Raw genomic sequence first — 25,821 nt, forward strand, 5'->3', positions numbered from 1 at the left:
GAAGGAGCGTCCGGCGGGCTTGCGGCAACCACATGTGACTACCCCGGGCTGGACTCCGCTTCGTCCACGGTGAAAGCCGATCCGGCGATCCACCGCGCGAAGTTGATGTATTTCCACAGCGACCAGCACGGATCAGCTCTAGGCATGACGAAGCGGATATCGTCCTCTTTTGGAAGGCCAAACAAAGTAGTTTCGCTTTCACAACGAAACACACGGCAACAACAATACTACAGCGAGAATCAAAGTTACGCCTTCTTTCTTTGTGTGAACATTTGGGCTGTGTTTTGCAAATCTTCCCACATCGTGACGTAGACATGTGGGGCCGTTTTAGGTAGGCGTTTTATAAAGAATATCTCTTTGAATTTGAGAATTTAGTCTTTGCAACTTTACAGATCTTATTTATGCACCAAGAGCTTGTAACACTCCAAAGAGGAAGGAAAAATTGAAATCGCATCATATGACCCCTTTAATGTACTAAAACAGTGACATTGGAGGACCAAATTCAGTACACAGCTTATTAATAAAGCATACTATTTACAGACAAGCAGAATAGCCCAGAATATGAACACACTAAATTGCACGTTAAGCATTTTTCCCCCTTAGAAATAAAAAGCTTCATTAAGCATTTGTTTGAACCGCTCCAATGTACGGAGCTGTATGAACCACTGCATGCTGTAAAGTAAACAGGAAGTGTTTGTACGAACTCAACTGGTTTTGTGAGCGAATGCAAAGTTTCTTGGGGGAACGCAAAAGTTTTGTGAGAGAATGCAAAAGATTTGAAAAATATTTCTTCCTTCCACCCCATATTTTGTCCACCACCATGACCCTTTAGGGTCTCCGTACAAATCTGCATTTCTATGACGTCAGTATTTAATTATTATTTTGTGTTATATTTTGTGTTTATTCTGATTTATTGCAGAAGAAATATCAAGGAATCACTTTTGCATTAAATTAAATTCAACCCGAATTAAGAAAGCAAATGTATTTTCATGTTGACTAACCCAGCATCCACAGTAAATCATGCACAGAGAATGCAGTATCAGCCTCACTCCAGATGCATGATTATTTCATATGGCACATCATGCACAATGCATTTATCCTTTTGAAATATAGATGAATCATTTCTGTGGCTGCCGGCCATTTTTTTGCATGGTTTGCAACAAAATTCAATAATTTATGAAGGAAATATGAGAGGCTGTCTGTTTGCTTGAATGACACAAGTCCATGAACGCAACCCAAACAGCAGAGTCATGAAACAGATGCATCGCTGAGAGTTGTGATGGTTGAAATTGAGAAACCAAATTTCAGTCTTTTCAGCTTCATAAGCTTTTAGTTCATTTACACACCCAGAACATCTAGGGTATTTTTCATTGTCATTTTCGACAAATTTTGGAGATGGATGTGAAGTGGAAAAGGTTATTGTCTTGTGTCTTGGTGCACTACCGGGGCTGCACTGCAAATTAATTATTCATGCTAACAATTGGAGAAGGGTGCTGGAAAAAGAGTTAAGAGCAAAAAGAATGAAAGACAAAGGATGCATGATATAAATCGGATGATAAATATGTGGGAATGCAACCATTTAACTGCATAAACAGTGTTTATTTCAACATTTTCTTGATGCTAAATATAATTAATTTCTTGCTGTTGATTTTTCAAAATGAAAGATGGACATGTTCTTGATAAGTTTTCGGAGATTTACCAATTTAGTCTTTAAATGACTCCTGGCACTTGTATTCAAACTCCATGTCCCAGTATGGTCTTGCGTCGGCTGGGTGGCAGGAGGGTGAAGTGAGCAGGTTGAGAAGTCCAGGGTTAACCACGAACTCTGACCTTAATCATCCCTGATTAGTACTCTCATCCCCTGAAGAACAGGCAGTCTGGATCCTGGATTTAACATTGATTAGCTGGGAACATGTTGTCCAGCCTTCTGTCACCCACGTGGAGCGTCAGCAGATGACATTGGAGTTAAATATGTTGTTAGTTGGTCAATTACTGTAACTGGTAATACCTGAAAGCAAGTTAAAATTTGACAACATACATACTAAAATATTGCAGGGGGTAGGGAATTCACAGGGAAGTCTGTGAAGATTTCTACTGAATTATGTGGATGCAGATTCCATATAGGCCTAGTCATGACATGAGTCTCAATTTAAAGACAGTGTGTGTATTTGTGCACATGGCTTGACATTTAATACATCCAAACAGTGTGTGGTGGTGTCAAAAATGTGCTTGTGTTAAATGTGTTTGCTTGGAAATTCTACCGGAGCTGGATGTGTATTCTATTCTATTCTATTCTATTCTAATGTCAGATCAAAATGTTTCTCTTGAATTTAAAAGTGTGTAAGCTCTCACATATGTAATCACAATCATCGCTTACTCAAAAAGGGCCATGTAATAGCTGTGAAATTATGTGATCCTCAAATTCCACAACACAGCTCAGCTAATCTAAGAATCATACTTGAATTTCCCTTTTTTTCCCCCCACCCTTTCTAATTTTAACCTTTTCAAAACAGTGTATTTTCCCAGTTTTCCATTGCACTGCTGGTAGCAGGTCTCAGACGACTGCATGTAAACTAGGAGCTATAACCCCCTCTAGGGTATCAGATCCTGGACTCTCATTTCTAACTAGGTCAATGCTTGCTATAGCTGCAGACTCTCTATTTCTCCTTTTCTGTCTGTCTCTCTCTCTTTTCGACCCTTGTGCACCACAAGATCCATTTCTCATCTCGTACGCATCAACATCACAGTAATGTGTGTCCATTTATCCAGTCATTTTACTATACGCAATATAATCCTGAAAACAATTGAATAAGATTTCAAGAACTAACAATCATAATTGTAACGTTTCTCTGGCTGTGTATGTGTGAACTGTAAGAATGGCTGCAGTTGTTGAAAGCTTTTTCTGTTTCAAGCTTTGGGCGACTGACTGAGCGATTGGCTCAGTTGCAAAACAGTCACGTCCAATAGTTCAATACTCCGCTCCCTCAGGTCTGCCAGCACTGGCTTCAAAGAGACATCACGTGTGGATTCTCTTATCTTGTGAAAGCAATAAATGTTTTACATACATTTGTTTTTGGTGGAATATGAAGTCAAATAACATAGTACAGAATGGTATATGCCTTTAATTGGGGTTAGCAAGTCTTACCACAATATGTTGTTCTTTTTTCAGGACCAAGATATCTTATTACATCCATGGGGGCCTTGTATATTTTGGATGTGCAGTCAGAGGATGCAGTGAATATTTATCGCTGTACCACACGGCACCGATACACAGGGGAGACCAGACAGAGCAACAGTGCCCGACTTCTTTTATCAGGTGAGGGGCCTTTGTGTTGCTGTCACGGCTTCACATATACCTTCTCTCATATATCTATAGATGGAAGCAAGTGCTTCATGATTTGGTCAAAAATTCATATTGCAGTCATTTTCACATTTTGCATTTCAAATTTAAATTAAAATTGAAAAATACAATTAAGCAAAAAGGTACGAGAGACTGTTCCACAGTATTATTTGAATATAGTCACAGCTAAAGCACTCTGAGTCACTCTACTACATGCAGCGCAACAAGTTTCCATTACCAGGTAATTTGACTGTCTGCAATAGAAGCTAAAATGCTGTTTATGACACAAACAACCAATTAGAACATATCTGATGTTTAATATACAGGGATTTTGGACAGGGCTACCCAACACATTCTCAAGACAAATCATAAGTATTTTACAATTTGGTAAATTTGTTGCGAACTTGTACGATCTATTTCGTAAGGTTTTGTGTGATCTGCTCATCAGTCAGATGGTGAATGTATGAATTTATACAAAATTGCACACTCATACAATACTTACTTTGCTAAATAAATAAATATTGTATTTTAGTTATGTTTTACATAACAAATATTGTCTCAGGTTATGTATGTAACCTGGTTCAATGAGAGGGAACTCAACGCTGTGTCATGATGTTGACACTATGGGAATGTCTCTGTGTAAGCCTGTGTCTAAAGCAATATGGAAACAAGCCAATTTTATTGGCCATCCGCATGGTCAAGTTATGTAGCGTAAGTGCGTCACCACGACCATAACTAGACGCCTGAAATGCACGTCACCATCTTCTAATTGTCTAAAAGAAAATATTTCAGGCTTTGCATAAAGTATGGCAAAGTGACAGTGTACAGATGTAGCAACGGCCACTCCTGCACCATGGCATCCAGCCCTAACGGAGCTGAAGGTGTGAGGGTGAACCAGGAGGGACAGTGGGTCGACTCCTCTGAGGCAAACAGGTCCAGTTCCGCACTGCCAAACCTCTGCCAAATTAACTCCTCCACCTTGGGGTGGAGTCTCCATTCCCTGGGCCTCAACACCTGCCTCAACAGCATGTCTGCTCTCACATTTAAATGCCCTGGAATATAGACTGCCCTCAAGGAGAGCAGTCTTCCTTGAGCCCAAAGCAGAAATATGTTAGCCCCTCAGGACCGGGAGAATGTACCTGAGAGTCATAAATACAGCCTTCATCTCGAGGCAATTTATGTGCCAAAGGAGATGTCGGCTGTCCCAGACACCCTGGGCTGGGTGATGACAAATATCGAAGGGGATGCGACTGTAGTCACTGTCTTACAGCAGTAGCATGCTCCCAGTGTGGAAATCAAGGTGAAAAACTGGGGTTTCTTCCACATAAAAAAAAGGAATGAAGCCCTTGTCCTCTTAAGGGGGCTGCACATCAGGTGGAACCCTCTGCATATGAGCCACAACTGAAATGGTCTCATGTACAGGAGCCCCAAAGATATCACGTTTGCTGTAGCTGCAATAAGACCCAATAACTTCTGGTACTGGCAGACAGAAATTTCTTGACCCAGCCTGAAGTCTTTCAAGGTAGTAAGGATAGACTCGACTCAAGCAGGAGACTGTCATGCCTGCTTGGAAGTAGAGTCCCATACATCCCCAGAAAAGTCATCCTCTGACTCGGAGAGAGGTCACTCTTTGTGACCGTCAGTCTCAACCCCAGACTTCTCAAGTGAGCGAGGATGGCATCTCAATGCTGAACTGCTAAGTCCCTCAACTTGGCCAATATGAGCCAGCAGTCAACGTAGTTGAGTACATGAATGCCCTGGAGTCACAAAGGATGCAGGGCAGCATCCATGCACTTTGTGAACATGAGGGCTGGTAGGACTAGGCCGAAGGGAAGAACATGATATTGCTAAGTTTTGCCCTCAAAAGCGAACAGGAGATACTTCCTGTGCTGTGGCAGAATCTTGGTAGGGAAATATATTTATCGTGACAACCCAATGCTCAAATTGGATTTGACACACAATTATTATGAGTGTTAGCATCTTGACCACACAGTCCACACAGAGTACTGTTCAGAGCCTGCAGATCTAAAATTGGACACAATCCCCCATCCCTCTTGGGGACTAAAAATTAAAAGCTGAAAAATCTTGATTTTCTTAAGGGAAGGGGATCATGTTCTATTGCCCCCTTTGGCCATAGGGGAATGTAAGTCTTGTGCTAACAATGGAGACTGCCTTTTCTTCACCAGAGTGCTGAGCACCCATTTGAAGCGAGGAGGTTGAAAATCAAACTGAATCCTGTACCCTTTCCAGACTTTTCATAGAACCCATTGAGATAAATTTGGCAGAAGTTTCCATGCTGCCAAATGCTGTGAATGAAGAATCACTTTGTTGATTTCAAATTGTAACAGAGGGGTCAATTGTTCGTAACCCTGAAATATTGTACTGGCAGGTAATTCTCAAACATCACTTATTTGAGATAGTTTGAAAAAAGAGTCCCCAACTTCCTCGAGAGAGGCAAGCATCTTTGTTTTTCTTATCTTTTTTAGTAGAAGGTGGGCACCAATTTCTGGTAGCTACAGTGGGTACGGAAAGTATTCAGACCCCCTTAAATTTTTCACTCTTTGTTATAAGCAGAGATTGGACAAAATACACGCTGGGGACCTCCACTTTCCGAAACACCAAAGATGGCAGGGTAAGCAGAAAAGTCCCTAGAAGTTTTCAAGGAGGAGACCAGATGCGATGTCGTGAAGCCTCAGACTCCTACCTGACGGAGCATGCCCTGCAGCCACAACTGCCAGGGCTGTTTTGTTTTGGCCATCCTAGTGACAATGTCCTCAGATCATCCCTGGCTTTGGGTGGCCATATACGACAACTGGACCCCCAGTTTTGGCAGGACACACAGGCCTGTTGCTCTTCCCTTCTACCCCAAGAGGAGCTAAGGCCTGACACATTTTTTCCATTCTTTTTTCCTTTTCAATTCCTCATGAACACAAAGAATCCCAAACATGCACACAAAAAACGGCTTCCTGAAGACAAAGAAGCTAGTAATGTGCATTTCAGTTGTCTATGGTCTTGGTGATGTGCTTTCGCTACGCTACCTGACCATGCTGATAGTCAATAGAACTGGTGTTTTTCCACACATGCTTCAGACACCGTCTCACGCAGAGGCGTTCCAATAGTGTCAACGTCATGATGCAGTGTTGAGTTCCACTTCATTTTTTAGTTCAACAATGCCTTCAAGTCATTTTGCTTCTCAATGTTTAGATTTGTTTAGATAGTTGTATTGGAAAACAACAAAAGTACTGTGTAAGGAGTTTTTTTTTTTTTTGCATTGTGCAAATTCTCATGAGATCAGTTTGGGCTAATCAGCATACAGACACCACAGAAATAGAAACAAAATGACTGACAAAATGTCCTTTTGCTGATTAGGACACATTTACATTCACTTCAATATGTGATAACTATTAAAACTTTGTTTATAATACAAATATGTTATAAGGGTTTACAAAAACTCAAGTGTGTGATTGTTTTTTTGTTTTTTTTTGCGTAAGTTGTTTATGACCTTTAACTGATTAAAGAAACCTGTTAAAGGTGTGTACACGACCTCACGGGAGTGAGGGAATGGGAGGTATGCAGATTGAAATTCACAATTTGATCTTTGCTCATGGCAGCCCATGGTCAGATCTGCAGCCAGGTTGTTTTGAGTCAAACACCTGAGCCGTAAATGAAGAGACTAATTACTCTGGAGCCAGTGGAAAATGATGTCATGGGAACAGATTGGCTGATTGCCACCACAAGAATACGCATGGTGGATATTTTGTTTTACTGTTGGAGCAAAAATTACATTTACCGTGGTCTCTTATTTATCTCTATTGAAGCTTATTCTGTTTTAGTCCATGTTCATGTACTGTATCTGATACTTTATTCGATCAAAAATACAGTACAAAAAGTAATATTGTGAAATATTATTACAATTTAAAATGACTGTTTTCTATTTTAATATTTCTTTAAATGTAATTTATCCCTCTGTTGGCAAAGCTGAATTTTCAGCAGCATGTCTTCAGTGTCATATGATCCTTCAGAAATGAATAATTATTCAGACATTATCAAACATGATTGCAAATGTTGAAAACCGTTTTTGCTGCTTAATATATTATGGTAGAAGCCATAATAAACTACCATTTAAAAGTTTGGAGTAAGTAATAATAATAATAATAATAATACCTTTATTCAGCAAAAACACACTAAATTGATCAAAAGTGATAATTAAGACATTTAGAATGTCTTAAAAAGATTAAAGTTACAAAATATTTCTGTTTCAAAGAAAGGATGTTCTTTTGAACTTTCTATTCATCAAAAAAAATCTTGAAAAAAAAGTATCACCGTTTCCACAAAAATATTAAGCCGCACGTGTCACGCCCCTGGACTGTGTTTGAGTTTTTTTTCCCCTCCTTGTGCTTGCCCTGACCTAGTTTCTCCCTTATGTTAGTTGTGTTTATTGCTCCCAGGTGTGTCTCGTTTCCTCCCTCGTTAGTTATGTATTTATAGTTGTCTGCCCTATGTTTCGCTGTCCGGTATTAAACGTCAATTCTCGGTTCCTACGTGTGTGTTCCTTGTTCCATGTGGATTATTAAAGACTGTATCATCGTGAATTCCCCTACGTCTCCTCGTTCCTCGCTCCTCACAGGAGGCAAGTGTGACAGAATACCGGACCAAATACAGTTAGTTGCGTGTTTCCCCCCGTTTTTTGTTTCTGAGTTTTTTACAGTGTTTGCTTTCTGTTTTCCCCGTGTTTCCATGGATCCCCTCTACGCTAAGTTTACCTCCCTTGCCCATAAGGACCTGCCCCTATTGGGGTATGCGGTTGAATGGCGTTTGACAACGCTGCGCTGAACTCACAGTTCTGGATCAGGGCAAATTACCATCGCCCCGTTGACCTCCCAGACACCACTGGACTGAGCTGAAGGGAAGCAATCATCCGGTGTCTGGAGAGTGTCTACCCCTGATCTGGAACAAAGCCAGACCTGGAGCCCAGTCCACCATCTCCCCGCTGCGCGGAGCTCAAGTCCGAGCCCACCGTTGACGGAGAGCCTGAAACCGCCCCGACCAACAAGCCATCGCCGCATGGAGCGACAGAGCTGAGGATCGCCACGGAGCCGGAGCTGCTCATGACGTCAGTCCAGGTGCAAGAGCTGGCAACAGAACTCGCCATGAGGGAAAAAGCGGTGGACAGAGAGAGCGCGGAGAAGAGATCCACCCCCTGCACCGTGGCTGAGGGTGAGCTGAGTAAGGATTTGGGTGAATGCAAATCTGAGGAAAACTTAATTGACTTGTTTACCAACCTGCCCATTTTCCGTCCTTCTCCGTCGGGGAACTCTGTCCCTCCCGTTCCTGAGTTTAGCCCAGAGTGGGCTCCTGTTCCCCCGTCCAGCCCAGAGAGGGCTCCCATTCCTGAGATAAGCCCTGAAAGCCCGGAGGCTCACAAATGCCCGCTCCTACCTCCTCCTCCACTGTCGTTTGGCAGCACCTCTGCTCGACCTCAGCCCACCATCGGTACAGTGCGAGCTCCGCGGGTCTGCCATCCTCCATCGTCACAGTGGCTGCAGAATCCCTGGTCTCCGCCTCCAGCCTTTGAGACCCAGACTCCACCTTGGCCCGTTGACCCTGCGACTCCACCATGGCTCCTAGTTCCCTCTGCTCCGCCTTGACCCATCAGTCCACTGGCTCCGCCGGGCTCCCTCGTCCGTCCGGCTCCGCCTTGGTCTGTCGTCCACCATCCGTCGCCTCAGGACTCCACTCCTCTGGCTGCGCCTGTCCCTCCGGCTCTGTTAGGCTCCTCCATCCCTTCGGCTCCTCCTCGGCCCCCTGAATAGGTGTGTTTGTAGTCCACCCTGCCTGCTGCATTAGAATGGAAATATTTCTGTATGAGGTGAAAATATGTGATTTCCCGCCTCCGCCTCGGTAGCCATTGGATCCTGCCTGTCGCCCTGGCTCATCGGCTCTCCGTCTCCGCCTCGGGCTCCTCCGCCGTCGTTGGTCGGCCCCCCGGAGTCATCGGCCCTTCCTCCTCAATGGCTCCTCCCTCCGTCGGCTCCACCGTGGGTCACCATTATGGTTGTGGCCTGGGTCCCACCTGGCACCACATGCTCCGAGTCCCTCCTGTTTCCTCCCTGGCTCTGTCTGTCGCCCTCCTCCCGGGTGTCCGTCCTCCTCCCGAGCCTCCTCCCGAGGTCCCACCTGTCCCTCCCTGTGTTGTTCCTTCGGCGCGAGCACGCGCCTTCCAGGAGGGGGGCGATATGTTACGCCCCTGGACTGTGTTTGAGTGTTTCTCCCCTCCTTGTGCTTGCCCTGACCTAGTTTCTCCTTCATGTTAATTGTGTTTATTGCTCCCAGGTGTGTCTCGTTTCCTCCCTCGTTAGTTGTGTATTTATAGTTGTCTGCCCTGTTTCGCTGTCTGGTATTAAACGTTAAACTGTATCATCGTGAATTCCCCTACGTCTCCTCATTCCTCACAGGAGGCAAGTGTGACAGCACGACTGTTTGATGATAATAAGAACCATTTTTAATAATTGAGCACCAAATCAGCATATTCAAATGATTTCTGAAGTACCATGTGACACTAAAGACTGAAGTAATGGCTGCTGAAAGTTCAGCTTTGCCATCAACCTAGTTTCTCCTTCATGTTAATTGTGTTTATTGCTTGCTCCCAGGTCTCGTTTCCTCCCTCGTTAGTTGTGTATTTATAGTTGTCTGCCCTGTTTCGCTGTCTGGTATTAAACGTTAAACTGTATCATCGTGAATTCCCCTACGTCTCCTCATTCCTCACAGGAGGCAAGTGTGACAGCACGACTGTTTGATGATAATAAGAACCATTTTTAATAATTGAGCACCAAATCAGCATATTCAAATGATTTCTGAAGTACCATGTGACACTAAAGACTGAAGTAATGGCTGCTGAAAGTTCAGCTTTGCCATCAGAGCAATAAATAAATTAAAATAGAAAACTGTTGTTTTAAATTTGAATAATATTACAATATTACTATTGATAAGCGATGCTTGGTGAGCATCTTTGAACTTCATTCAAAAATTAAAAATAAATAAATAAATAAAATCTTAATTATTCCAAACTCTTGACAGGTAGCATATAAAGCAAACATATTTTCTCTCACTGTCTTTTAGAACCTGTGGACTCTGCTCCGGTGATTCTAGATGGGTTTGAACGGAGGGAAGTTATGGTGGGTCATCGGGTGGAGCTCCCATGTAAAGCATCCGGTCACCCCCCGCCCAGATATCGCTGGCTGAGGGACAACAGCCCCTTAGAATCAGACAGCCGGTACCACCAGAGTGTATCGGGCCTTCTCATCGAGGCCACACGACCCAGTGATGCAGGCAGTTATGTGTGTGAGGTGTGGAACAGCTTCGGGAATGCCAAAGTGGTCGGACGGCTGGTGGTTAAACGTAAGATATCTTGTGACAGTATTCAACCATTGTTGCATTCACATTATTAGTTATGTGAATATAAGCATGACAACTCCTGAATGTCCTAGCTTTTTTCAGAGGCTTGTATTTAAACCTTTCATGATAGGACCCCTTTGACAGATACAATCTTGACAGATCTTTTCACTATTGTTTTGTAAACCAAGAATGTAAGTTCATTAGTCAGCACACACATTAATTTGAATGGGCTGCTATTAGCTAACAAGTCTTTAGTTATGCTTTAGTTAAGCAACAAACTTTGGAGGATGAAAGATTTATTTATTTTTTTTAGACATTGTCTAAAAAAGTGTATTATTGTCTGTGTTTTCATCTACCTCAGAGCCTCTGAAAGCAGTGGTGAGCCCACGGAAGGTGAGAGGCAGCGTGGGTAGCCAAGTGTCACTGTTCTGCAGTGTGACTGGCTCTGACGAGTATGAAATCGCCTGGTACAGGAATGGTGAGAAGATCTATCAGGGTATAAACGTACGTATCACGGGCATCAACAATGAGAACCTGGTGATGGAGGGAATGGCCAAGAGTGATGGAGGAGCGTATCAGTGCTTTGCTCGAAATGGCAAGATGTCCACCCAAGACTTAGTGCAGGTCGTCTTAGAAGGTGAGTAAGAGTGTTATGTTTATTAGCATTAAATTATAAAAATTACACTGTAAATAATATTTTTTTCTAAGTAAAATAAAACAAAATTTTTTTTTTTTTTTAACAGGAAAATACTGTTTTATTATTTTTACTCCATGTTTAATTTAATGTTTAATTCAATGCGTTACTTGTCATTGCTTTGTAATTAAATCTGAAATTTACTAGCAATTTCTGACTGAAAATTGTTTCAAAGGAAGTTCTACACCATTTTTTCAGTGTATGAAAAAATTATGCCCGTAATAAGCCAGTACTGCGACATAAAATACTATGTCAAACATTACAGGACATAAAATGGATTTTGGAGATCATCTCTTTTGACCCCTTTAATGTTTGCATTTGCATTAGGTGTTAGCATCTACTGTATCTAAATATATTATCTTAAAATGTGTTATTACTTTTAAAGGAACAGTTCACCCAAAAATGAAAATGTTTCACCAATCACCTTCATGTCATTCTTACCCTATCATTTTCTCTTTTTTTCCCCCCCATGTAACACAAAGCATTATATTAGACAGAGATTCTCTTTTCCACACAGTAAATGTGGATCATAATTTATACTGGCAATCACCATAAAAAGCACCATAAAACATAGTCCAGACAACTTCAGTTATATCAAGAACAAAAGAAGGAAAATAATTGGGTGAGTAAATGATGACAACACTTTTACTTTTGGGTGAACTAATCCTTTAAATGCAAAAAAAAAAAAAAAAAAAAGCTTTACACTTGATGCAAATGGTGCCAACAAAGCCTCTCCCCCAAATCTCAGTTATGCAAATGCTATGTTTGACATTTATAAATGAATTTATTTCTTTAAACCACTACTTCAACTGCTATTTTTATCCAACCAGCCGCCGAACCACACACACATGATTGTAGGATATCATAGGTAATGACGGGTACATTTAGGTTGATTTCAAAAGTCAATCAGATAAAGGCATCTTAGTAGGCAGAATGTTACACAAACATTGGATTCAGCTGTGAAAATTGTGAAGCATATGTGTAACTGTGCATGTGTTTCAATATAACACTCTGCTGGACTCTACTGAAGCTACTCAGCCCTGCAGCTGAAAAGATTTGTTGCTCAGCTTGGTTGCTGGGGCAACTGTCTCCTATTGCCACAAAACTGTATAAAGAGGATATTGATAATCTATAATAATGTTTTAAAAAGCCAGGATGATCAGAAAGTAAAGATTTCAATAGAACTAAACTTAAAAACAAAGCTGTTTTGCAAGAAATGTCTGGCTAGAGCCAGTGTTTTTTTTTTGTTTGTTTGTTTTTCAATGTCCATTATTTATTGTGAATGTGAAGAAGTCGTTTCGGTAACGCTTTAGATTACAGCCCGCAATGTACCACTTAATTAAACAGAATTTACAGCGTACCTATTTGTAACTATAGAGTACCTCCACAGTACCTACTTGTAGGTATAAGGGAACAATATGCAACGTTTGGGGAATAAGGGGGTAATAACCAGTGGTGGAAAGAGTACTGAAAAAATATACTCAAGTAAAAGTACCATTACCTTCCAAAAAACTACTTGAGTAAGAGTAAAAGAGTAGCCTATTTAAAAGTACTCATGAGTATTGAGTAGTGAGTACTGAGCTGTGGATTCTACCCCCTCATAATAAACGCTGTACACCGCAATATTTCATAAGTAAGGTGTAACTATTCTAAGATTACGTGGTATGCGTCTTTTGCTACTGTGTTAGGCAACAATATTATGATTTAGAAGTTGCCTTACTGTAATAACACAAAATATATGATGCAGTATATATTTTACAGTATTATTGTATTATTACAACATATCTTACATGACTGATACAAATAGTAAACTATAGTATACTATAGTAGGCTATGATTTAGTAATTATAGTAAAGTTAAAAACCACCATAGTATTTATAAAATTTTACCACAGTTTACTTAAGAATATATGCTATAGTATTTACTAGTGTTTCTTTATGTGGGATCATGCAGATTATAAAGTATGGGGAAATTATGTAATGAGTTTCTGCTATGATTTGGTTTAGAAATTTCCATAAATTTACCTGATGAAAGAGCATTGCATATGGTCATCTCAGCAGCGGGTCCGTCAGCAGCATTGTACCGTCGAGGTTGCAATACAGTGGAAAACTAGATTACCTGTTTCCAGCTGCTCCCAGGATATAACCCATAAATATAACATCATAATACACAACACATGTATATTTACTGTATAATTGATGTTTTTTGATAGCTGTAGTGCTGTTGGTGCACTTGAGTTTTCGTATGTGGTTCGAGGCAAGTAGAATAAAATGTACTACAACATTTTTCTTAACTACTATGCAAACATACACCCTTGTTATATGTAGATATTGTGTAATGCGGGCTGTAATTTAATGTGATCCCTTGTTACCCTCTTGTTACGTGTAGTTAGTGTGTAAGTGTAACATCCGCGGGCTGTAATTTAATGTGATCCCTTGCCCTCTTGTTACGTGTAGTTACAGTGTAAGTGTAACATCCACGGGCTGTAATTTAAAGTGATCCCTTGTTACCCTCTTGTTACGTGTAGTTACTGTGTAAGTGTAACATCTGCGGGCTGTAGTTTAAAGTGATCCCTTGTTTGTTACATGTAGTTACTGTGTAAGAATAACATCTGCGGGCTGTAATTTAAAGTGATCCCTTGTTACCCTCTTGTTACGTCTAGTTAATGTGTAAGTGTAACATTAAACAATTTTAGTTATGCTACAATAGATTTGTTTCAAAGTTATTAACAATGAACTGTATTACATAGTTAAATGCAAGGTCTAAAGACCTTAAGTTAAGAAAGAAATATATATTTTTTAATTTTACAAAATTTTAACAGACCTTTTCCAAGAACAGAATGCAGAAAAAATTAATTTGCAACCACTTATACAAAATAACACACACACAAAAACAAATAATGTTCTAAATTTATTTTTAATAGGCATACTGTCAATTTTTCCTTTCAGCAGTGGGCAGGAGTCAACGAATTTCTGGAGATTTCTTGCAAAGTTGTCCCTGCAGAGTATGAGGGAGCAGAAAAGTTCTCCCCCTCTGATGCAGTTTTCACCTGTGATCACAATTAGAGAAAAATACATTGCAAAAAAAATGTTAATGTATGTCAAGTTTGCATAATTTAAAGAAGTGTTGCACAAAGCTTATATTTAACCAAATATAAAAAATAAGGACTTCTGTGAGGACTCTGTGTCACAGCAATGTTTGGCTGGATACGGACTGGATCCGGGTGACTGCAGTGACCATCTGATCTGGATACAGACTGGATCTGGTGGCTGCGGTGACCTCGGAATAAGAGAGAAACAGACTAATATTAGAGTAGATGCCATTCTTCTAATGATGTAGCAAGTACATAGGGTGTTATGTGAATGTCCGGTTGCCCTGATTAATGTAGCCTAAAAATCCTTTAACAGATTTGAATATTAGAAAAAAAAAAATGTTAATGTATGTCAAGTTTGCATAATTTAAAGAAGTGTTGCACAAAGCTTATATTTAACCAAATATAAAAAATAAGGACTTCTGTGAGGACTCCGTGTAACAGCAATGTTTCAAGGCAAATCTGTAAGAGTTGCCAACACTGTGATATGGTAAACAAGCAATAAATAATAAAATAACAAAGGACTACAAAACTTACATGGGTAACTGGAAAATAACAAACAAGAACTTAATAGTAAAACAAAATAGAGAATATGCAACAGTCAGTAGGTGACAGTCAACTCCACTCTGATGGGCTCCAACTCACCTTAACCCCTGGGTATACCCTGTACCTTACGAAAATTAAACATGTTTATACCATAGTTTAAAAAAAAGTAACATTGTTACTATAGTTAAAGCATGGGTACCACAAAACAGCCATGATTGTGCTACAAAAACTGTGTTTAAAACCTCTTCAGCCCTGTTGCATATTTTGCATTTTTACAGACTTGGCATAACTGAATTTAAAAGACTGCCCTACCCACAAACATTAGAGTAAATTTATAAAAAATAAAAAAAAAAGTATCTATGTACAGAAAACCCTCTAAATTGTAACACATGGTGTTGTTTTATTGTATTTGTTCATAATATTATGACAAACACAAATGAAAAAAAAAATCCTGACAAGTTACTCACCCCTATGTCATCCAAGCTATTCATGTCTTTCTTTCTTCAGTCGCAAAGAAATTATGTTTTTTGAGGAAAACATTCCAGGATTTTTCTTCATACAGTGGACTTTTATGGTGGCCAGCGGATTGAAGATTAAAAAACGCAGTTTCAATGAAGCTTCAAAGGGCTCTACACGATCCCAACTGAGGAATAAGGGTCTTATCTAGCAAAACGATCGGTCATTTTCTTAAAAAATTATATATATATAACTACACTTTTTAACCACAAATGCTCAGCTTGCTCTAGCTCTGCAATGCGGATACATTACGCAATCATGTTGGAAAGGTCATGCGTGGTTATTTTTTTGTCTTTGTTGTTCGGTTAAAAACTACATCTCATTTTTTCCTCCAACTTTAAAATCGTCCGACATCGCTGTTTTACCTTTTTAGTAAAGGTAATTTGACTTTCTTTGCATGTTGGCTTTGTAAACACTGAGTCGGTACTTCCGCCTACGTCACGCTTGACCTTTCCAAGATCACGGAATGAAGACGTGCAGGCGCATCGCAAAGCTAATGCTTGCCCAGAATTTGTGGTTAAAAAGTGTATAATTTTTTTTAAGAAAATTACAGATCGTTTTGCTAGATAAGACCCTTATTCAGTGGACTTTTATGGTGGCCAGCGGATTGAAGATTAAAAAACGCAGTTTCAATGAAGCTTCAAAGGGCTCTACACGATCCCAACTGAGGAATAAGGGTCTTATCTAGCAAAACGATTGGTAATTTTCTTAAAAAAATATATAGTTATAGACTTTTTAACCGCAAATGCTCAGCTTGCTCTAGCTCTGCGATGTGGATACATTACGCAATCCTGTTGGAAAGGTCATGTGCGGTTAGTTTTTTGTCTTTGTTGTTCGGTTAAAAACTCCATCTCATTTTCTCCTCCAACTTTAAAATCGTCCGACATCGTTGTTTTACCTTTTTAGTAAAGGGCATTTGACTTTCTTTGCATGTTGGCTTTGTAAACACTGAGTCGGTACTTCCGCCTACGTCACGCTTGACCTTTCCAAGATCACGGAATGAAGACGTGCAGGCGCATCGCAAAGCTAATGCTTGCCCAGAATTTGTGGTTAAAAAGTGTATAATTTTTTTTAAGAAAATTACAGATCGTTTTGCTAGATAATACCCTTATTCCTAAGCTGTGATCGTGTAGAGCCCTTTGAAGCTTCACTGAAACTGCGTTTTTAATCTTCAATCCGCTGGCCACCATAAAAGTCCACTGTATGAAGAAAAATCCTGGAATGTTTTCCTCAAAAAAATTAATTTCTTTGTGACTGAAGAAAGAAAGACATGAACATCTTAGATGACATAGGGGTAACTTGTCAGGATTTTTTTTTCATTTGTGTTTGTCATAAAATTATGAACAAATACAATGGTCCCACTTTATATTAAGTGGCCTTAACTACTATGTACTTACATTTATATTAATCATTTGGTACAATGCACTTATTGTGTACATACATGTTTTTACATTGTACTTATATTTAAAAAAAATACCTGCATGTAATTACATCTATAATTAATTTCTGTAATTACATTTATAATAACACTGTTGACCCATCCCTTACACCTTAACCCACCCTTAAACCTACCCATACCACCAAACCTGTCCCTAACCTTACCCATATCCCCCCTCAATAGAAGCAAAAGTGTTTTGCAATACAATATGAACACAATAAGTACATTGTACATATTTTTTTGATGTAAGCACATAGTAGTTAAGTCCACTTAATATAAAGTGGGACCTATACAATAAAACAACACCATGTGTTATAATTTAGAGGGTTTTCTGTACATAGAGACTTTTTTTTAAATAAATTTACTCTAATGTTTGTGGGTAGGACACTCTTTTAAATTCAGGTATGCCAATTCTGTAAAAATGCAAAATATGCAACAGGGCTGAAGAGGTTTTAAACACAGTTTTTGTAGCACAATCATGGCTGTTTTGTGGTACCCATGCTTTAACTATAGTAACAATGTTTCTTTGTTTTGAAACTATGGTATAAACAGGTTTAATTTTCGTAAGGTACAGGGTATACCCAGGGGTTAAGGTGAGTTGGAGCCCATCAGAGTGGAGTTGACTGTCACCTACTGACTGTTGCATATTCTCTATTTTGTTTTACTATTAAGTTCGTGTTTGTTATTTTCCAGTTACCCATGTAAGTTTTGTAGTCCAGTATGCCTATTAAAAATACATTTAGAACATGATTTTTTGTGTGTGTGTGTGTGTGTGTGTGTTTACTGTTTTTTTATTTTGTATACGTGGTTGCAAATTTGTTTTTTCTGCATTCTGTTCTTGGAAAAGGTCTGTAAAAATTTTGTTAAATAATAAAAATATTTCTTTGTTAACTTAAGGTCTTTGGACCTTGCATTTAACTATGTAATACAGTTCATTGTTAATAACTTTGAAACAAATCTATTGTAGCATAACTAAAATTGTTTAATGTTACACTTACACAGTAACTACACATAACAAGGGGGTAACAAGGAATCACTTGAAATTACAGCCCGCGGATGTTACACTTACACAGTAACTACATGTAACAAGAGAATAACAAGGGATCACTTTAAATTACAGCCCGCGGATGTTACACTTACACTGTAACTACACGTAACAAGAGGGTAACAAGGGATCTGTTACGGGGCGAACGAGACGTGAGATGTGCGGACCCATGTGCAAGGCTTTATTTACAAAGGCGTGGTCAATGAACAGGCAAGGGTCAGATAACAAAGGTATATCACAGGCAAGACAAAGAATATTCCTAGGGCTAGCGTGGGTCTTCGATCGGCGAACAGTATCCAGAGTACTTGACAAGAGGGGTAATCCATTAACACGAGCAAGGATCACTTTAAATTACAGCCCACAGATGTTACACTTACAAAGTAACTACACGTAACAAGAGGGTAACAAGGGATCACTTTAAATTACAGCCCGCAGGTCAGGAAACAGACAACAAGGCAACACGAAGTGGCTAGACTAAGACTAGAACTAGGAATGGCTCCGTAATGCAGCTATCGCTAGAAGAGTGATATGCACTAAACAATACTCGGCGTTGAATGGTTGTGTGAGACTGATTTATATAGTGTGTGTTATTGGTAGCAGCTGTGTGTGATTGGTTTCAGTCATCAATTATACAGTAGATTTACATGTGTTGTGTATTATGATGTCATATTTATATGTTATATCCTGGGAGCAGCTGGAAACAGGTAATCTAGTATCCTCGTGTACTATGTACTATCGTCGACGGTACAATGCTGCTGACGGACTCGCTGCTGAGATGACCATATGCAATGCTCTTTCATCAGGTAAATTTATGGAAATTTCTAAACCAAATCATAGCAGAAACTCATTACATAATTTCCCCATACTTTATAATCTCCATGATCCCACATAAAGAAACACTAGTAAATACTATAGCATATATTCTTAAGTAAAATGTGGTCAATTTTTATAAAGACTAAGGTGGTTTTTAACTTTACTATAATTACTAAATTATAGCCTACTATAGTATACTACAGTTTACTATTTGTATCAGTTACACTTACACAGTAACTACACGTAACAAGAGGGTAACAAGGGATCACTTTAAATTACAGCCCGCAGATGTTACACTTACACCGTAACTTCACGTAACAAGAGGGTAACAAGGGATCACTTTAAATTACAGCCCGCAGATGTTACACTTACACAGTAACTACACGTAGCAAGACCGTAACAAGAGATCACTTTAAATTACAGCCCACAGATGTTACACTTACACTGTAACTACACGTAACAAGAGGGTAACAAGGGATCACTTTAAATTACAGGCCGCAGATGTTACACTTACACAATAACTACATATAACAAGGGTGTATGTTTGCATAGTAGTAGTGTAAAAATATACTGTATCATATATTTTGTGTTATTACAGTAAGGCAACTTCTAAATCATAATATTGTTGCCTAACACAGTAGCAAAAGATGCATACCACGTAATCTTAGAATAGTTATATCTTACTTATGAAATACTAACAGTATAAATACTTTTAATTTTCCAAGACATTGCACATTGTTTCTGTTTACCTACACGTACTGTAAGTTATGCTTACGCTGGAAATTTCGATCTGTGTGTCATACATACCATGTAATTTCAGAATAGGTGCCCTTTAGTTATAAAATACTTACAGTATAAATGCTTTATAATTTCACAGGTTATTACCCCCTTATTCCCCAAACGTTGCATATTGTTCCCTTATACCTACAAGTAGGTACTGTGGAGGTACTCTATAGTTACAAATTGGTAAGCTGCAAATTATTTTTAATTACGTGATACATTGCGGGCTGTAATCTAAAGCGTTACCGTAGTTTCTTAATCTTTTTTTTTTTTTCTGTGTGTTTTGTATAAGGTTTCATTCACCTAGGAGCTACATGTATCTTGAAAGATTTCTCATTGACTGTACATTTGCATTTTACATTTCAAATGTACAGTACTGTGCAAATGTCTTAGGCTGTTAGTATTTTCACCTCAAAAAAAAATGTACCTCTATTTTTTCCTGTAGTTTGTCAGTAGGAAATATCAGTTGACATTTCCAAACTTTTTTTTTGCCAATTAATTGTAATAATCCAGTGATATTTTTGCATGCACAAGGAGTCTGACAACAAGACACTTGAAGAAATCTCACTGGATTATGGTAAAAAAGTTTGGAAATGTAAACTGATATTTCGAACTGAAACACTACAGGAAAAGATAGAAATAACTGGCTTAACTTTCATGTATGGGGATATCACTAAATCCAATAAAACTCAAACCTTCTACTATAATTTCTACTCAATCCATAGTGCTGTATGTAAACATTTACAAAAATAAGAAAAGTCAAATCTGTCTTCCGCTTCTCTAGACGGGACGCCAAAGATTCTCTCTGCCTTCAGTGAGAAGGTGGTGAGCCCGAATGAGCCCATCTCACTGGTGTGTCACGTGAAAGGAACCCCCCTCCCCACCGTCACCTGGACCTTGGACGAGGACCCTGTCATCAAAGACAGCAACCACCGCATGGATCGCATCATCACCACAGAAGGTCACGTGCTCAGCTACCTGAATGTATCTCACACACAGGTCACCGATGGGGGCGTCTATCGCTGCACCTGCAACAACTCGGCTGGATCGGTCTCCTACCAGGCTCGAATAAACGTAAGAGGTGCTTGTCAGATCAGCTCCTCAAAAACACCCACACCACACGACAAGCACACACAACAATTTCATGTTTGTTCAGAGATTGTCTTGTTTCTATTTGGAAATTTTTGTTAGAAGGAGAATTGTATTGTTTTAGGTTGTCAGTGCAGTGCAGCCTTCTAAAAGGTACAGTATGTTCTCATTGACTGCAACTTGTAGCAACAAAGCAACTTGAAGTGATTTATTTTCAATGAAATTTGGCACTTGGAAGAAGCGTGAGCAGTGACCATTGATGGCACAACAAAGAACAGAGTTTAGCTTCATGCAAATGAGAAGCAATGGGAGTGAAGGCAGTAGAGCTCTTGTGATTTGCCTCCTCATAGAGTTAGACTGCAGTCAAGTAGGAATGCATAGTATAGAACAGGGGTGTCCAATCCTGCTCCTGGAGGGCCAATATCCTACAGAGTTTAGCTTTAAACAACTCCAAAACACACTTGTCCGGATGTTTCTATTGAGATAGCATTAGAGATTGCATTGGTGGCTGCCCCTTGACTTTGGTCTCGAAGGTATTTTTCCATTCCTTTTCCTTTAGGGACTTTTAAAATGTCTTTGTTAAAGCATTGAAGCAAAAAAGTATTTGATAATGTTTTGACAAACTTGACAAAAAGACTGTGCAATGGTACAAGACTGTGTACTTAATGGCTTTTATGAGGGAAATAATTACAATCCAATAAAGCATTGCGAATAACATAATAAAAATTAAAAAAACTGAGCAAAAAAAAACTATTTTATTTTAAAATTTGATTTTATCTAGAAAAACAATACTGTATATTTTAAGTGGATTGTAAAATAAGCATATATATAGAAATATTTACATACTATGACAGCATGGTGAGACCAAATCGATTAAGTCATTTGCAGTACTTCATGGAAGTGGGCTTTCCCTGCAAGCTCTATTGGTGCAATTTTGCTCACCACGGCTCTCTGATTGGTGGAATTTTCTGTACAGTATCATGGGCGGTTTTCACCACAAATTTAGCTGTCAAACATGATTATTTTAAAGAATAAACTGTAATAGTGTAAACAGTTGGCTTTAGCAAAAGCATATACCATAAGTTAACAACTATTTACCTAAGAAGAAAATGAATAGAGCTTTTACTTCCGGAATCTGACTGTTGCACTCTGTTGGCCAACAGTATGGTAACATTCAGCCATTTATTTCCTATCAGTGCAAACCAAGGGGTCAAGGCTTGGCTGGTTAATATCGGCCATTTAACCCCTGCGGATAGATGCTTTAACTATAGTATATCAAAAAGCATATTTCCCCTTTGATGTTCATTTAAAAGTAGCAGTGCACTCTACTCTGAAGTTTAAGTTTATTTTTATGGAGTTTCTAAAACACAAATAGTCTGTCTTGTTTGCAAAGGCTATGTATATTAACTTGGTCCACCATTGTTAGGTTAGGCCAGACAAAATAACAGACGATTTTTGCTTTTGATGTGACCAACGCAACCGACTGATTATTTGTACTTAGTGTAAATAACATCAAATTTGGCCTTAGGCCTCAGCCTAATTTGGAAAAGAATGGGAATGAATGGTAATTAGATTAATGGGAATGTTAACGGAAAGCTGTTTTCAGGTATGACAGACTTCCAGCATTTAGTTGTTTGTTGGAAGTAAGTGTTCATACTCGATTTTGTACTGTCTACAGTCAAGTTATACTGCCTTCCCTCTCATTGGTTGTTGTTACGTTGTGCTCATTTACATAAAGTTCTCTGACTACTCTGTCTACCCTTAAAGGTCCACAAATCAAAATTCTCTCATCACTTACTCACCCTCATGTCATCCCTGATGCATATGGCTTTCTTCAGATGAACACAAACAGAGATTAAATAAACAAACAAATAATTAAATATTCCATCACTGAGTTTGTATAATGCAAGTGGATAGGCCCCTTAAAGTTGACGCTTCAAAAACCATTCACATGATGGTAATCCATGCGACCCCATGATGAATCTGTTTCTTCCTAAGAGCTGTGTGTGAGGAAAATTTGAAACGTTTTAAACTATAAACCAGTGCTTTCGGCCAATTATCATATACGTGAGCACATTTTTGAAGCATGATGTAAGCGCATTGTTAAACTTGAGCAAGAAGTGATGCAGAACCACAGAGGACCATCACTTCTCACACAAGATTCACAACTTACTTATATAAACTGGGTTTAAAATATTATATTTTTCTTACACACATCTATTGTTTGCTTCAGAAGACATTGATTTATCAACTGGGTTATATGGATTACCATCATGTTTGTTTTGCGTGGTTTTTGAAATGGATTGTTTTTTTCCTAAAATTCTTGGTTTGTGTTCGTTTGAAAGTAATATACATTTGGGACGGCATGAGGGTGAGTAAATGATAAGCAAAGTTTTATTTTTGGATAGAGTGTCCCTGTAAATTAAACCCTCCACAAGGCTTTGAAGTTTGGAGTAATTATTATCAGTTATTTAGTTAATTACTTACTGTGAATTTGTTCAGAATATATCTAATAGTTGAAATCTAAATTATTGACACAAACTACATAAGCCTTTCAGCTGATTTTCAGAGACTTTGTATACTGATAGTTCTTTCTCACAATAGGTCCTGCCAGTATTCGACCAATGAAAAATGTCACTGCCATCGCTGGGAGGGACACATACATTCACTGTCGCATAATTGGTTACCCGTACTACTCTATTAAGTGGTATAAGGATTCCAATCTGCTCCCGTTTAACCATCGCCAACGTGCCTTTGAGAACAACGGCACACTGAAGCTGTCCAATGTGCAAAACTCAGATGAGGGAGAGTATACATGCTATGTTTTGGTGGATCCAGAGAAACAAATTCACAGGAGCGTTCATGTGACAGTGAAAGGTACTGCTGTCTAAATGGCATTACAGGAATGCTAGATTTTAATATCAGGTCATAGTCAATGATGTTACTATAACTAGTACTATTGCTCATACTTATGATTCGCAATTTACACACTTGTCCCACAACATTTGTGCTACATGAAAAGCTATTAAAATGAATCCACTTCAACCTTCAGGCCAGTAGGCAACCATCTAACTACCAAAACATCACAATTGCAACCATATATTAATGCATTAATAACGTTTCAGAATACCTTATCAACAATACCTACTACTCCGTAGCATCATGGAAACTAATTTTACATGGAAATGTATACCATTTTCTTAAGAAAATGTAAAAAAAATGCTGTAATAATTACCTAAAATTAATACAAAGTTCTGTCATGAAACTCTAGATGGCACAGGCCAGTTTTACAGTAACTCAATCTAACATAATCACATCATTATTCACATGTAGCAGCTGATTGGTTTCTTTTCACATCAGCAGCCAATGAGCTTGCTGCTCAGCATTCAAATACTTGGCAAGTGCTTGCTGTAGCAGTTGCAACACACTTCTGAGACCTTCCACCTTCCCCAGCTCCACCTGTATAGATCTGCTACGGGGTAATTTCATGCATGTTATATGTGCAGCAGCAGCATCAGTATTTATTGCATGCTCACAGCAGCATGTCAGTGGATGTATTGGCAGTAGAAAGTCTCTGGAAGTATTCCGCCAAAACCAGTCACATTAACATTGCCATGTATATTACGATGCTAAACTCTCCGAGAGTTGTTATGACAGAACTATGAATCAAAACAAATTAACTATGAATGAAGGATAAAAGAAATAATTAAAATTTCCTTTGAAAAATTACAAGAGAATCAGAGCTTTCATAAAATTCTGATTTCCATAATTAGGCATTGGATGCGTAATGTGATTATGCAATGTCAAATTCATCCTAGAGAGCATTTGATTGGGCAAACATTTGCATAGTGCTCCAGGATGATTTGCTGGGAGAGAAAAACTGCAAATTTCACTGCTTGTATCTTCTAAAATTGAAAGATAAAATTAGAATATATATGACCTTAAAGCTTATAAAGAGATGCTAAAAAATCGATTTGAAGTTTTTCACCATTTTAATCACTATTCGTTTTTAATAGTTTAATGATCATTTTAAATGCTTACAGGCATTGCCCATAGTTACGGTAATTAAACATGACAAGCTTTACCGCAAAGCTGTCAGGATTATGGACCTGTTTTGCCCCTGTTTCTGTTTCAGTGTTCCCTTATTTGGTCATGTTCCTGTTCTCGTTGTCTCATTATTAGTTGATTCCCTGCACCTGTCTGTCCCTCGTTAAGTTTAGTATAAATGTGTAATCTGCCTCATGTTTCCTTGTCGAATCTTGAACGTCTTCCTTGTGCTCTGTGTCTCCCTGTTGGATTATTAAAGACTCTCGTTTTGTGAAATCTCCACGTCTCCTCATCTCCTCGTTCCTCCCGTAAGCAAAGTGTGACAGAAGACCCGACCGAAACAGTTAGCTCCGTGTGTCTACCCTCCGTTTTTGTTTCCGTTTTTTTTCCCTCAGTGTTTTGTTTCCATTGTGTTTTCCATGGATCCCCTCTCCTGTCCGGAGTACCTCCTCCTCCTGTTGGAGCAGGGGGAGAGATCGCTCGAGGGTCATACTAGACTGTTCCTGGTCCTAGCTGCTCTAACCAGCTACCCGGACGAAGCGCTCTGTGCGTTCTACGATGCCAGTTTAAACATCCCGTGCAGAGCGCTGTCATCCGAAGATGGTCCTCGAGCGAATTTCGCCGCCTTTGTGGAGTGGACACTGGCGAGACACGGATCCCTGATCACCGTCTGTCCCGAGGGGGATCTCGTGTCATCCCTCCGGACTGACGTGTCCATCACCATCTCCCCATGCCCGAGCCCACCGCTGACGGAGAGCTGGAGCCCGCCGCGACCGGCGAGCCATCGCAGCATGGAGTGACAGAGCTGAGGATCACCGGGGAGCCAGAGCTGCTGATGACGTCAGTCAAGGTGTGTGAGCCGGCAACAACGCCCGCCACGAGGGAGAAAGCCGCGGACGGAAAGGAGCTCCGCCCCCTGCACTGCGGCTGAGATTGAGCTGTGTATGGCACGGCGACTGTGCCACACCGAAGAGGAGAGGGCTCCCGTTCCTGAGTTCTGGCCTGAAAGCCCGGAGGCTCACAAATG

The 25,821-nt window shown here is 39.6% G+C and overlaps 1 pseudogene; it reads left to right on the forward strand.

Moving 5' to 3' along the window:
* Positions 1 to 25,821, forward strand: part of LOC107747672 (Down syndrome cell adhesion molecule homolog) — a 157,292-nt pseudogene that overhangs the window by 86,710 nt on the left and 44,761 nt on the right.

The sequence above is a fragment of the Sinocyclocheilus rhinocerous genome, unplaced genomic scaffold, assembly GCF_001515625.1.
Source record: "Sinocyclocheilus rhinocerous isolate Xijiao unplaced genomic scaffold, SAMN03320098_v1.1 scaffold2274, whole genome shotgun sequence".
Classification (NCBI taxonomy): domain Eukaryota; kingdom Metazoa; phylum Chordata; class Actinopteri; order Cypriniformes; family Cyprinidae; genus Sinocyclocheilus; species Sinocyclocheilus rhinocerous.